The sequence below is a fragment of the Frieseomelitta varia genome, unplaced genomic scaffold, assembly GCF_011392965.1.
Source record: "Frieseomelitta varia isolate USP_RPSP 00005682 unplaced genomic scaffold, Fvar_1.2 scaffold_275, whole genome shotgun sequence".
In the NCBI taxonomy this organism is placed as follows: Eukaryota; Metazoa; Arthropoda; class Insecta; order Hymenoptera; family Apidae; genus Frieseomelitta; species Frieseomelitta varia.
Window position 1 is genome coordinate 1,116,469 of NW_025110007.1, and position 14,764 is coordinate 1,131,232.

General features: G+C 36.9%; 1 protein-coding gene across 1 annotated transcript in view; it reads left to right on the forward strand.

The window, feature by feature from the left end:
- The window catches only part of LOC122529012, a 130,144-nt gene that overhangs the window by 100,564 nt on the left and 14,816 nt on the right, over window positions 1-14,764 (forward strand). The gene's annotated exons all lie outside the window — the stretch shown is intronic.

Sequence of the window (14,764 nt, forward strand, 5' to 3'; positions counted from 1 at the left end):
GAGTAACTCGTTTAATTCTGTTGAGAAGATTTATAGATAGGATAAATTTGGAAAACGGTGCCTCTGAATTTGTAGAGTTGATCGATATGATTTCTCATATTGGGGTCAACGTTGGGATTTCGAATTTTCCGGAGTGGAAACACTTCGGGTAATTTCTTCTTTCTCTTGTGACATATTCCAGGTTATAGAATTTCTTGGTTAGATTGATTAAAAATTGGAAATCATTAGGAAATTCTATTGGCTATAGTTAAGAATTTAAAAGTCTAGATTATCTAGAATTTTTTTGTAAACCACAGTTATTTGAAATTCAGCGTTTAGATAATATTTTCTTTTCTCCAAACGGAAATACCATTCTATACTCAAACTGTTAGATATTATAGACAGTAAAAATTATCGACGATTCTCATCTATTCTTATTTATGATAAATTTCTTATCGAGAGATTCAACTCGAACAACGAATAAAGTCAACTCTGAAACTGATCTCTAATAAACTTCATAAAGTTCTGTAATATTTTCGTCTGCGAAAATTAATCTGCCGATCGACGATAGAAAAACGAGAACATTGAACAAAAATATTTTACATTCTCGCGTATATATATATATCCCTTATTTTTATCGGTCGTTTCCAAATCAACGTTCTCTGCATTAAAACGCAATGCTGTTCCACGATCTCGCGTTATAAACTCGACGTTGAAAAATGAAAGAAAAAGAGAGGACACCGTTGCCGGATAATTCCTTCTTTCCTGGAGGACAGAGTCAGGAAACGGAAGGGGTCAGCTGAAAAACCGATATCGATCGACTCTTCGAACCGTATTGTGCCGCGAAAAACGAACAAAAAGCACGATGTCAGAAACTCGTAAAACCGATTATCACCTTCGAGTAATTATCCAAGCGGCATCCTGCCGGCCTCTGACGCCCACGTAATTATTCCAAGTTGAACAGTGCGAGAGAGAAGCGAGAGAGAACGAAAAGAAAAAAAAAACAGAAAGCGACAACGAAACTCGCCGATATCGGTTTAAAGGCGACGATGCGTCGCGAAAGTTAGTGCCGACTGGGTGATTGAGCCACAGGGTTGTTCCTAAGATTCACAAGGAAACGGAAATAGACCGGAAATTGTCGACGAGGTAAAACTCGAATACAGTCGGATTCTCGTGAAAGTTCGAAGCCGAGATTGACTATGATTCTTCATTATGAAGTAATTGAAAGCTAATGAGAGTTAACTTGTTAGTTATGTCTGTCGACTGGAGATATTGAAATATATGTGATGTACAAGTACATATGTTGTTGGAATAACGCTTGTGGAATAATTATTTTTGTCGGTCGACGCAACGAAACGTGTTCCTTTAATTGTGGACAATGAAACTGAACGTTTCAAAATGCTCTGGAAAATATTTGACATTAATACGTTGCGTTTAAAACGTGATTGCTTGACTTGACTCAATGCTCAAAAAATTAAAAAAATTGCAAATTTTGTGTGAAAATACAGAACGAGCTGCAAGACATCAGCCAATCATTGATCAGTTACGAAATCAATATCTTTCAATATCTCGTTCCCACACAACTTGATGAATCACCCTGACCAAAACATTTTTAAAAGCAACACATGTTTTTTGTGCTTTTCTTCCTTTCGTTTCTCGATTTCTCAATATTCACCGGTAATGAATAATTCGAATTAGCACGAAAATGCCCGGACATTCTTTCATCCGCGACATCGCAATTAATTCCAGACACCTGTCTTTCAGCGGAATATTAATTACAACGCTGAATCTTGACTAATTAGCATCTTTTTTCTGCGGACAGTAGGAGGGGAGTAGGATAAATCCGTAGCAACGAGCCTTTGAGATAATAATTTGATGGTAGTGTGAATAATTAGCGCATATTCTTTATGTATCTCGCTCGCGTATTCTATTTCCCTTCATTTTTCCGTATTTTTCGCGCAAGTTCGTTGCCCGTCTCGTCAATTTCACGACGCCGGCACTCCGCCGTCCACTTTCCATTCATTATTTATTCCACCTCTTATTTTCGCCGGTTTCTCGAACCTCGGCTATTCCGAAATTCAAATTAATAGTTGAGTGGGGAGGGCTGGCGGGGAGGAATGAGAGGAGCCGCTCCCGATTGAAAAACAGATACGATGATTGTTTGAAAGTTACGTAACTGCGCAATCTAACAATCGACCGGCGGATATTTCTGTGGCGACGAAATTAATCCGACGAGGGAAATTTTCCGATTTGGTATTCTTGGAATTTTTAATATTTTTATTAGCAATTGAAAGGGAGGCTTACGCTTGCCTATTTCTAGAGCTGAAAGACCTGAAAAGTCTTGAATAGTTGATACATCGGTATATTTTGGCAGACGCTCGATTCGATTAAGTAAAAATTCGAGCAAGATGTCACTCGCCTGAAAATTTAAAGTGGCGAATTCGTGTTAAAGTTTAGAGAAATTTCTAGGAAATTCTACGACCACTATTTATTTACAATATATATAAATATAAAATATATTTATATATAAATATAATATATATATATATATATATATATAAAAATATAAAATATAAAATATAAAAATATAATATATTTATATATATAAATAAATATATATATAAAATTATAAAATAAAATATATATATAAATAATATATATATAATATACATATAAATAAAATATATATTTTCATACATAAATAATATATATATAATATACATATAAATATAAAATATATATTTTTATATATAACTATATATAAATATAATAACATAGATATAGCTAGTCAAATAAATAAAATACTCTCGACGCAGTATTTTCAATCGCTTCGCTTCCGTCTTTCGTGAAAACGAAATCAAAAGTCGGAAGTCGATGACTGATCGGCGGAGCGACAGTGTTTAGAAAAGGAAGCGGTGGACAGCTTTCTCGAGACAATACGTAAAGTATTTATCCAGTTAGAGAAGGAGGCTAGGCTCGTGGCTGTCGTTGGGTTCAAAGAGCTCCATTAAGACTCCATTAGAGACGTCGCGGAGGAAGTGTTTCGTGCTGCGGGAAGTGACGTTAGCGTGGCACGTTGCGAAATGTCGATCAGCTCTCAGATCGGTTATCGCAGAATACTTTCAGATATCCGCGGGGCGAGGATCGAAGTCGTTTGTTTCCCAATACGATCAGACCTGGCAGATATGAGTACACTACGATATGAGTACACTACTATGAGTACTACACGGTTTAATACGACCGCGTAAACGTCTGTGTTGTTTATGGACGTACAAATAGCGAAACGTGCATAACAGATGCGTAGCATGGTATAAAGTACGGAGCAAAGGAAATATTCCTCGTGATGAAACGCGTTCCTTTTTTGTTATAATGTATTTTTGTTGCTATTTTCAACCGTGGACGTTAACCGTTCTTCTTATATTCTCATAGAATGGAGATAATTGTAGGATTGCAAAATAACTATTATTGATAGACTGTGTACGAAATTCTCTGTATTTCTGAGAATATAACTGAGAAGATGAAACGTCGATAGGAAATTGTTTCGCGTATCAAACATTATAATACGTTGTATTATTGTTATAAAATATTATAACGTGGATATTTTATTGCACTTTTCAATTTTCTATAAACGCATAAAATAAATTCGCGATGCAATTATCAGTAATAAATATAAATTAGTTAGAACTATATATCTATTATTGGTAACGAGTATAATTAATTAGAAATATAACAATATAATATAATACCAGTGTTCACTATTATATACTTGATAAGAATTGACTTGAACTTTGTAAATTATAATATTAAATTTACAATACTATTTTACCACCGTGTGTTCAATGGTCAATTCAAAGCTTTAATTATGCGTCGCAACTGAAAATAAGGCTAGTTTCGAGGGTGAATTAAATTTATTAAACTAAATATTGTAACATATTCGACATCTTACGATCAATTTGCCGATCTGATGTAAAATGATAATTAAAAATATTCGTACTCGTTTCTCCTAAAATCGATGATTGATACGAACAGTGTGATTTAAAAAATTTTTTTACACCGTACATGATTAATACGTGAGTTTATATGATAAACAGTTTTACTACGTTTAACGAGATAAATCATGGCGAGCAACACGGTCGAGTTTCGAGGTGAAATTCCATTCGAACGATTTTGTTGTAAATCACCGCGCGCGCGTGCACTTTCAAGCAGTGAATTGTTTGTAATAAATTCATTTTACGGTGAAATGGAGGTTGATGTTGACACGTTGAATCAATTATTCGAAACATATGCGATAAAAAGCAAAACGAATTGCCGGCCATTTGTCATTTTTGGCAAACGCCCGTCGATGATTTAAACGCGCCGTTCTACACGTTTCCTAGGCAGCGAATGATATCTCAAACGCCGTGTTTCTTGCAATTACTTTGCTTCAATTAGAAACCGAATGTTTCACGAAAATATACAAGACTTGCGTGAGTAGTATTAATAGTTAATAATGTGCGGTGATTTTTCTATGATTTTTCTACGAGTAAATAATGAAAACGTTGTTTCCTTACGTGATAACAACGAAATCATTTTGTTATCTAATTACAGTATTCGAGATAATCAAAAAATAGAATTGTCTGAAAATTATTATTACTATTATAGTAATATATATATATTATTATAGTAAGGATTACTATTATAGTAATGAAACACGTATTTTCAGTAAATATCTTTTTATATACATTTTCAGATTCGTTTGAAATTTTCCTCTAGTGATCACGACAGTCAAAATTTTTTGTGTAACACACGTGGTCAGTAGAAAACTTTATTCCATGGCAAAATGAAATTGTCTAACGAAGTTTACGTTTAATGCAATAGATTTCTATGTAGATGTATGTACATACAATTTGATTGTATAATACAATCTTAATTTCAATTTTAAATTGTTAATTAAAATTGTTAATTAAAATTAAAATGCAATTTTCTACGACATCTGTATTAATTAATTCTTCACTGCAATCATACACGCTCGCTATAAAAATTCTTATCAATCAAGTTGCAAGCCGAAGGAAAAGAAAGATTAAATTAATTTTGATCAGATACCCTTTGATACTCGATTTGAAGTTTACTCTCGCTTGAAAACTCACACACGACATACGTGTGTTTACGGAAAAATTCGCATACGTTCATAGTGTTATTTTTTTTTTTTTTTTTTCACGACTCGTAGCGTCCGCGCGAGATGTTAATCTAGTTTCGCAAAGCAAGTGGAAGTTTCGTGTAAGCTTAACACGCTAAAAAATCGAATTAGGCGATTATTCAGGGCCCGCCACGCGTTTCCTAATTTGCATTTCACACAGTGAATTTCCATAACTATAAGAATATCAAGGAGAGTATAAAACATGTCCAACAGCGTGGAAAAATATGGCGAACCAGCAGGGTTTACTCTTATTTTCAGGCACCACGCTCTACCTACACGTGAGACACGCTTAGGAGCTTTTGTACATGTCTCTAACGCGAGCGTACGAGATTTCAATTTTGTTTTATCCTTGTCCCGCGTGTCTCTTTGTAGTAAACCTCGCCCAGCCTTTCTCTCTGATTTGAGAATAACATGAAAAATGCCGTGTGTGATCTCTACGCGTGTTTCGTTAAAAAGTTAGAAAGGAAGCGCGCATATGTCAAACATATGATAACGAGCTTAATATGTCAAATAACGTGAATGCTTTAAAATGCAGATGGCGAGAAACGTATTTGTTGAGAAAGGAATAGGGAAAAATTATAGTATGTGAATGAAAAATCATTGTGAAGAGTTTATTGTAACAGAGCAAAGTGGCTCGTCTAAAACTTTTAGAAAATAATGATAATAATAAATGTAGTAAATTTTATTTGTAAATTAACGTGTATAATTTTTGTGAAAAAATCGTGGTTGAATTTTCAACCATTAAACACGTTAATAGAATTTATACACAGACGTATAACGAGCTAATGTTTCGAAACGAAATAAAAAAAAAATAACTTCGAAGAATTAAATATGAGGCTAAATCTATAGATACACTCTGATGCCAGAATTTAGAAATTGGTAAAGAAATAGAGAATTCTCATTAACGGGTGAAATATTTACGAAATAAGAGAATACTTCGATTTATAACGAAATAAGATAACACGTCATTCGCTTCGAGGAAACAGGTATAATTGAGAGGCTCGACAGATCAAAACGTAAGCGTCAACGTTTCCAATTCGCTGAACAAAGCAACGATCGTTCGATAAGGTAATTAGCTCGATAACGTTGAACTCTGGCCGCAGCGACGACACAGCTGTACAGTCGCCAATTCCCAAGCCAGTCTGTAGACTTTGAATACGCGCGTCTCGTCCCAAGAATTTCCCAAGCGGATCGGTCGTACAATTACTTATTTCGTCGTTTGTCTCGTTAAGAAGTTCGCGATAACGTAGACCGTAGTTTTCAAGCGAGACAACTTAGCGAGACGAGAAACACCGAAAATGGAGAGAACCGCGTCCAAATGAAAATCCCGGTCCTCGCGGTCGATTGCAACGATTGTCCCGAGAAACAAGTTCAGAGATGAAGCTGTTGTCACAAAGCAATGAAATTAAGAATTAATTAAGATATATATATATATAAAATAATAATAAAATAAATTAAGAGTTAATTAATTGAATTAAGAGTTAATTAATAACTGAAGATGAGAGAATAAGGAGGTTGCTACATAATGTTGCTTTAACACTGCATTGAAGCGTGAATTAAATTAGTCAATTAAAGACTAACAACAATAAAACTGTTAAATATCAATAATCTTGTGCTGGTTTGTTCGTAGCTTGGATTTAATTTAGATTTCTATTTGCTTTTTATAATTTCGGATCGCAAAGATGTAGAAATTGTATTAGAAGAGATTAAAGAGACAAAGGAAAAATTTAGTTTACAATATTATTTCTGGATTGTACAAAAATCACTCAAATGTCTAAAAACGCGACAATAGCAAATTTCGATCACTTTGATAGTTCTACCGTTAAAATTCGTCATTTACCATTTTAGCACAGCTAGATTCAAATAACGAAACACGAAACTGAAGTAGTTTGTCAGAAAATTCCGAACTGCTCTCACCGGAAGTGCATTGAATATCACGAAGATATTACCAAGTACGCGTCGTTTTATTTACTTACACGCCGTACAAATTCCCCAGATTCTTGAAAATCGTGCACTACAAACATTTGACTTGCAGCGCTGTTGCAAATAAATTTCACTCAGAGCGTACGACGTAAAGATCGAGAAACGCTGAACCGAGAGAGAGAGAGAGAGAGAGAGAGAGAGAGAGAGAGATCCAGTCATTGATTGCGAGAACGCGCAGCATTTGATTAACAAACATCGTAAAGAACACACGGAAGTTTTCATAGAAAGTGTCTGGATGACTCGGTAATTAAAGAGGATTTCGCTAACTAGCAGCAGGCCGAAAGTTACGGTGTAGTAGAGGGTCGTTAAGGAAATTACCTAATTCGCAGCAATCGCTCCCCGTGGTGATACACGCGCGACAATAATCAATGAAATTGGCGGGCCAAAGAACACCCCCGGGCAATATATTTTGAATTACACCAGGACCGTGCGATTAACGACGTGATTTTACGGACTCGGAGGCTTGTTCTTAGCCTCCCCCAAGTGTCTGACGACTTTTCGTTCGCCGTCTAGTTTAATTACTTTCAATTAACGGCGGGCGCGCGAGGAGGAATTATTTGGCGTTGGCGATACGTTTGTTTCAGAAGTCGCAGAGAAAGATGTAACGTTAATACTTTAGATTACAATACTTTTAAATTATAACGGACAATTAACTGCGAATTCTACGATATTTCCATATTTGGATAGCCAATTAATTGAGAAGAAATTACTAATTACACTGGATCAACGATTCGACTTATTTGTAACAATCAACTTATTTTATTTTTACAATATTTGTAATAATCCTAGCAATAATTATATCTAATTCTTTTACATCTTTGAGCCGATTTTTAAACATTATATTCCAGCTATATTTGTTTCTCGACGCTATCTAATATTATACAGTTCAATATATCGATAACACACATTATTAATAATATTCAGTAATAATACATAATACGTGCTTCAATCATATTCGTTCACATCTATATCATTCTTTTACATCTAATTTTACTAATTATAATTACTACAATATATCTCTATTATATCTAATTATTTTACACTTGGAACCGATTTTTAAACATTACATTCCAGTTATATCTGTTTCTCATAATCATCTAGAATATACAAACCTCGTTCAACAATAATATACATTATTAATAATATTCAGTAATAATAATACATAATACATTCTTCAATCACATTTGTTCACATCTATATAATTCTTTTACATCTAATTATAATTACTACATTATATCTCTATTATATCTAATTACTTTACATTTGGAACCGATTTTTGAACATTACATTCCAGCTATATCTGTTTCTCATAATCATCTAGAATATACAAACCTCGTTCAACAATAATATACATTATTAATAATATTCATTAATAAATACGTAATACATTCTTCAATCACATTCGTTCACAACAATTAAATCATTAACTCGTTTCTGCAACACTTTCAAAAATTATTTGACGTCACTGCAACTCGCTGCAACCTGTACTTATTAAAAAAAAAAAAATTAACAAACTTCACCGCTGTGCGAATCCCCCCAAAAAAATCCTCGGAACGAGGATCCTCTCTCTGTGACGAGTAATTCTCACGCAGAGATTGGCCAGTAAATTCGTAAAAGAGATGACGAGGCGGCGTTTCGCGCGATAGGAGCAGCACCGGTCGTGCAATTGAAGGTGAGGGGGAGGGATTGCAAACTGGAGAGACGCCTGATTCCGGCAGCAACTCTGAAATCAATTTGCATTCAATAATCGACGATCGTTAAGTCGGATATATTCGACGGAGCGTGGATCCCGAGGTCCGGAACCGGCGGCCCGGAAATCGGCACGCGGATTAGACGCTTTGTCGCCCGATAAGACGTCCTCCTCCTCCTCCTTCTCCTTCTCCTTCTCTTCCTCCCGCTCGTCAGTCAACTGGCCCCGTTCCCTGGTTTGCTTATGAATGGGCCACGGCTGCTCCGAACTGATTCAACGCGTGCCTGTAAACGACTGCATTCACCGGGCCATCTATGCGTCCATTCAAGCAGATTCACGGACGAACTTGTCACCGTCTGGAGTCTGCAACTTGCCACGAACACACGAAGTGGCCGCGCGGCCCTCCGTAGGTCACGTGTCCGTGGACAAACGTCGTCGTGTTTCTTCCAGCTGGGGCAATCTTGTTACATCTCGGTCGAATCGAATGAGAAGTTGCAATTCAAGCTGTGTTCGCGCCGCGATTCGGCGACCGGAGGAATTTATTGACGAACGGTGGAAAGAAACGAAATAGGGTCAGAGTTTGGTGGTAGGTGCACAGGGTGTCCATAAAGGCAAGGCTTTTTACAATTTCAACAATTTATTACAAAGGCAAATGAAAAGACAGATAAGTGGGAATTATTACAAAATGAGACGTATATATTTTTGTTTTTTTTTTGTCTCATTTAATACACCTCTACATGGGCATCATTAATTGCACGAAGCACATCGAGACGCTACTCGATTTCTTGCATACCCTCATCAATTTCATCAATTTCATCAATTTTATCTGCCGGTGAGAGAAATGTAAAATTGTATCGAGCAACTTAACTCAGAACCGAAACTTACATTAAGATCGAAACAACAAAAGAATCTTAATAACGAATAAAGTTAAAGCTCGACGGCCTCGTGTTGGAGAAGAAGGACTAAAGAAAGGTCGTTTTTTGCATTTTCAATGATTTATTCATGCTTCTTGTTACAAGATAAGGCTAGCAGCAAGGCTTTTCGATCGCGCGCGTGCATTTGAGTTTCGTACGTGAATGTGGATTGTATGCCGGATTGCGAGTATGCGAATACGCAAACTACAAAGATGGCCGTGCATTCTGAAAGGCCGTGAGCGAGGCGAACGAATTATTTTTCTTGATCGATTACTATTATCTACGTCTAACATCCAGCGTTGAAATCCCCTACTTTTAATTTCATTTCCCGTTAACCTCTTCAGAGGTGAATTCATTAAAATTTTGAAAATGATACTGTAGATAATTGATTTCTTATATATACGCACGTTGTATTAGAAACTAATATTTAACGAATCAAAGCAGAACATTGCCATTCCACGTTTCATTCCAGTATATTTCTTTACTCGTTTTTGTCACCCCATTTAATTTCAATGGAATTAATCAATTTTGCTTTTACGCGCGACTCGAAATATCGTCCCTAAATAAATCACGAGCGTTGATGCATTTATGAAAAATTTAAAAAATGACAGAAACGTATTTCACCCGTTTACGGTATTCCAATAAATGGAATTGAATCCCGCTATAAATTTTATTTTCTCCACAGCAGCGAAAACCGTTCGAAGTTGCAGAAAAATCGACAATCTGATCGATGTAAGACAGTGATAATTCAGCACGATAATTGGACGAACCTCTGAAGGGGTTGAAACGCGTCGTACTTTCACTTTTACTCTGTCGTTCATTTAATCGATCACGCGAATTCGTTCGAAACGAATTTTCGCAACGAAACGCCAGATCTTGAGATCGATCTCTCGATCTAAATCCTCGGTTTCCGTAATTGTTACAACGGAACAGCGTCCGTACACCGAACGAAAATCCAAGAATTTGTTCGAGCAGAGCTTTGTGTTTCGCTCAACCCGCTCTTGGCCAACTAACTAAGAAGCCAAGAATCGAAGCATACCTTCGGCAAAAGTTCGCCGAAACTTCCCTCGGCGCGTACGGAGCTATCACTAGGATAGAGAAGTGTCGTGATATATTAATATTACTGGCAAATTTCTTACGTTCTCACGATCAGCGACATACCGCTTCGGGTGGTTCTCTAACGACGAGCGAGCGAACATAAAATCACTCGTACACGTCACGTTTACTCGCGCCCATTCTTACGTATCCTCGGCACGGGGAGAGACGACGTTCTCTCGATTACCGGACAATAATCGGACGACGACCGGCGCGAAAAGAGTCAGTCAGGTCGTTTTGTTGAACGACCGCCCACGGCTGAAAATGATATTTCACGAAAAATCCTGACAACCTCCGACCGGTTATTACGGTAGAGAAGATTCGTTTAATCCTTTCGCCACTATAGAAGCGTACACCCTTTCCTCGAAATCGATCTTCCAAGTCTTCGGTCGCTCGCAAAAGTGTTCGAACCTTTCTCTGAACATCATCAGATTCCAACGAAACTGAAATGAAAATACTCAGGAAACGAATTATGTTAGGTGACAGTGCTTTAAACAGTCGCGATTTGATATATTAATAAGCTTCGGTATTTGCATTTGTTGCGAAAGTGTTCGAACGCTTGTAAGAAATTTTTATGAATATATCGCGCGTGTGTTATGGAGAATATTTTTCACGTTTTAATTAACGCTGGTGGTGAAGTCGCACGACTGTGAGATATTTAATTAAATATTTAATTACTTATGCAATTGTTCACGAAATATCGTATTTGAATCCTTCTAGAAGCATTTTGTGTTATGTAAAATCATTTTGTTAATTCTGCATGATTGGTTCAAAGTAAAGCTGAAAATATATTATAAAAATTACAAGATACCTGATACACATGTGCAGTTCATCACAAAAAGTATTTAAACAATTATCCTTGCGACCATGTTCAACACGAAATGGCTATTCATTTCTCGATGATTTACAAGGATCTCACATTTTCAAATTAAAAACCGATTAATATGAATTTTGAATTCAAGTTTTACGGTAGTGTCGCTCGCAAAGACAGAGATTTGGATTTAAAAAAAAAAAACCGCAAGTCCAACGGTGGTAATACCGTTCGCATCGAAAAATTTGTAGTCTCGTTTCGCAACACATTTCGGAGGAGACCATCGAAACAGATCGGGAAACCGATCTACGCGCCGCGAGGCGCCGTTCAACTTCTCGAAAGAATTATTCTCGTTCGCTTCTCTTCTGATGGAAACGATCGCTCGGGACACTCTGCTCGACAGCTACTTACGCGAAACAGAACGATTTTCGGCGTGATTCCCGGAGTGTCGACGAATGAAAGCGCCACGTCAACGTTCGGCGAACTTTTCAGCGTGCACAACACTCGACACTTCGATCGCGCACGGTCGCTTCGTTTCGAGTGTTTCGACGACAACGCGAGGGTGAAAAAAAAAAGACGAGTTGTCTGTACCGCAAGTCTCACACGCTGACCACTTACGAGAGGAAATTAAAAAAAAGAAAAAAAAAAAGAAAAAAGAATAGAAACGAGATTCGCTCGAATTCGCTTCGATAAGATTTTCTTTTTATAAAATAATGAAATAAAAAGAACTATTAGATTGACAGATCGTATGTTTAGAACGGGAATAATAATATATAGAAAATTTTAAACAGCAATAGGGTAAAAAGATTTTTTATAGGATTTTTATATAAATTCACATTCAAGTGTAAGTGAAATTATATTTAGTTATAAGTCGAATGCAATTGAAAAAATGAAACATTTTCACGTACCAGATATACAATGCAGAGAGCATTGCACGTTGCATATTTCATATCGAAATTTATAGTAGTTCTGTGCGATTTTGCAGTTTCAAATTATCGACAAATCCGTAAAAATCCACACGGCGTAATATTAAACTTGTGACAGCGCAGCGACACGTTATATTTCCTTTTCCCACACGCTTCAAATTAATTTTTACGTTAGAGTTTTCTTTCTTGATGAAAATGTATTTGCAATTGTTAACATTCTGTTTTTTGTCAAATTAAATTCTCAAAAAGTAGAGAAAGGACAAAACTAAAAATCGATTGACTGCATCGATTAAGAATCGGTAGTTTTCCAGTGTTGATACACGAGCAACAAGCAAAGTTTTCATCGACTCCGACGTTTCACAAATCTCCGTTCTTTACGATTTTGCAACGTTATTGTTCTTTCTTCACGCTCGGCGGTTAAACAAGCGAAAGTAAAATGAAATTCCTCTCCGTCGAGAGAGTAAAAGTGCAGAGAGCCGCGGCGCAACGATGAAGCTCTGGTGTAAAGTTTTCATCCCGTGACGATCCGTGAAAACTGTGACGTGAGACGAAAGAGAAAAAAAAAAAAAGAAAAAAAGAAAAAAAAGGGAAAAACAGAAAAACGAGAGAAAAAAAAAGAACCCGGAGAGCAACTTTCGAACGGTCGGATAAAATCGGCGAAATAGGATGTGAAAACGAGAACGAAACGACCGTGTGCTCGATTTATGTTGACCGTCGCTGATAGTCGACGGAATTTACGGAGTAAATTTGACCAAAAAAAAAAAGAAAAAAAAAAATTCTCGTCGAGACGATGAAAAATGGGGGGAATGAAAATACACAGAGAGAGAATCTAGGAGCGAAATTGTTTTGAAACGGTGTTGAAATCGGCGTTGACCTGCGAAAAGGGACGACAACGAAGAGGTTTACTGGACGCGGGAAGTGGTCAGGTGCGATTCAGCGGGTTCCGTGGCATCCGGTTGGGAAAACGAGACACTTCCGGGAGCTGTGAATGCGCTGGGAAGGGAAACCGGAAGCGCCGGCGGAACGGCTAGGCTGCTTTCGAAACCAAAACCGCGGGGAATCGGCAGAAAAGTCATCGGCGAGGTTCGACTGACAGTGACTGAAGCATCGAATACTATGTACATTTTCATGTATATTTTCTTTCGATTTCTTCATTTTCTGTTTTTTTTTGTCATTCTAATGTCACGTGATTCGTTGCAAAGTGTGACAGTTTGTCAGACAGAGTGTCAACTCTTTCGAGAAAAAAAAATATATATATATTGATACCATAAATAATCTAAAATAACCCATATGCTATAAAGAACCGTATACTGATACCGTACTCGAAAGAAAAATATTTAGTGACGAGTACAAGTACTTGTTACAGGTAGATTCAGATTCAAAAATCACATTGTTCAAAGGTATTAATTCCTTCCAGAAAGAACAAGTAACAAATTGCAAATGTGAACTTAATTAGCGGTAGTATCGTGCGCAACGTTCTTCGAATCTAAGAAGCACTTTTTCGCGATTCTAACGTTAATTAAATTCTTGAGAGAAATGTCAACTGTTTGGAAGAAATTTCAAGAAAAATTAACAATGAAACGAGTAGATCGCGGGTTTTTATGCAAATTTGGAAATTCAAATCGTCACGAACGATAATTAAACGTCAATAGCTTAAAAATTGAGAAGCTGGTTTTAAAAACCTGGGCGCGCGCGTGTTTGTAACTTTCGTAGCCTGCGAGCGCCATACGCTTTCGAGATATTTGGGGATGGTTTGGTTCACAAGATCTTCGAAAGGGCCCGAACACACGAAAGCTTTCACTCTAGCTTTCAGCCTGTGCAACTTTATCGGACATTTTTTTTCACTCGCGTCGTTTTAAGATCCCGCCGGAAATTCGAATTTATATGAAACCTGAAAGAAAACCTCGAAATTTCCAATATCTCTCTCCTCCCTGCTCTGTCCTCAAATAATTCTCCGGGGGATTAAAGCGAATATTCGCGGAAAATTCGAAAAATTCTCAATCTTGTCTTTCTCGATGTAACTTGAAAGTGTAATATCCCGTAATATCGAACCAAAGTTACTGCATTCCCAGCCGAATCCGATGCTTCGCCAGTTTCTTTGAGAGAAACAGTTTAAAATCGTTTCGAATCTTGATATCTTTGGATTTTAGATCGCACCGATACATCTAACTGCCACAACTGCCACGTTAA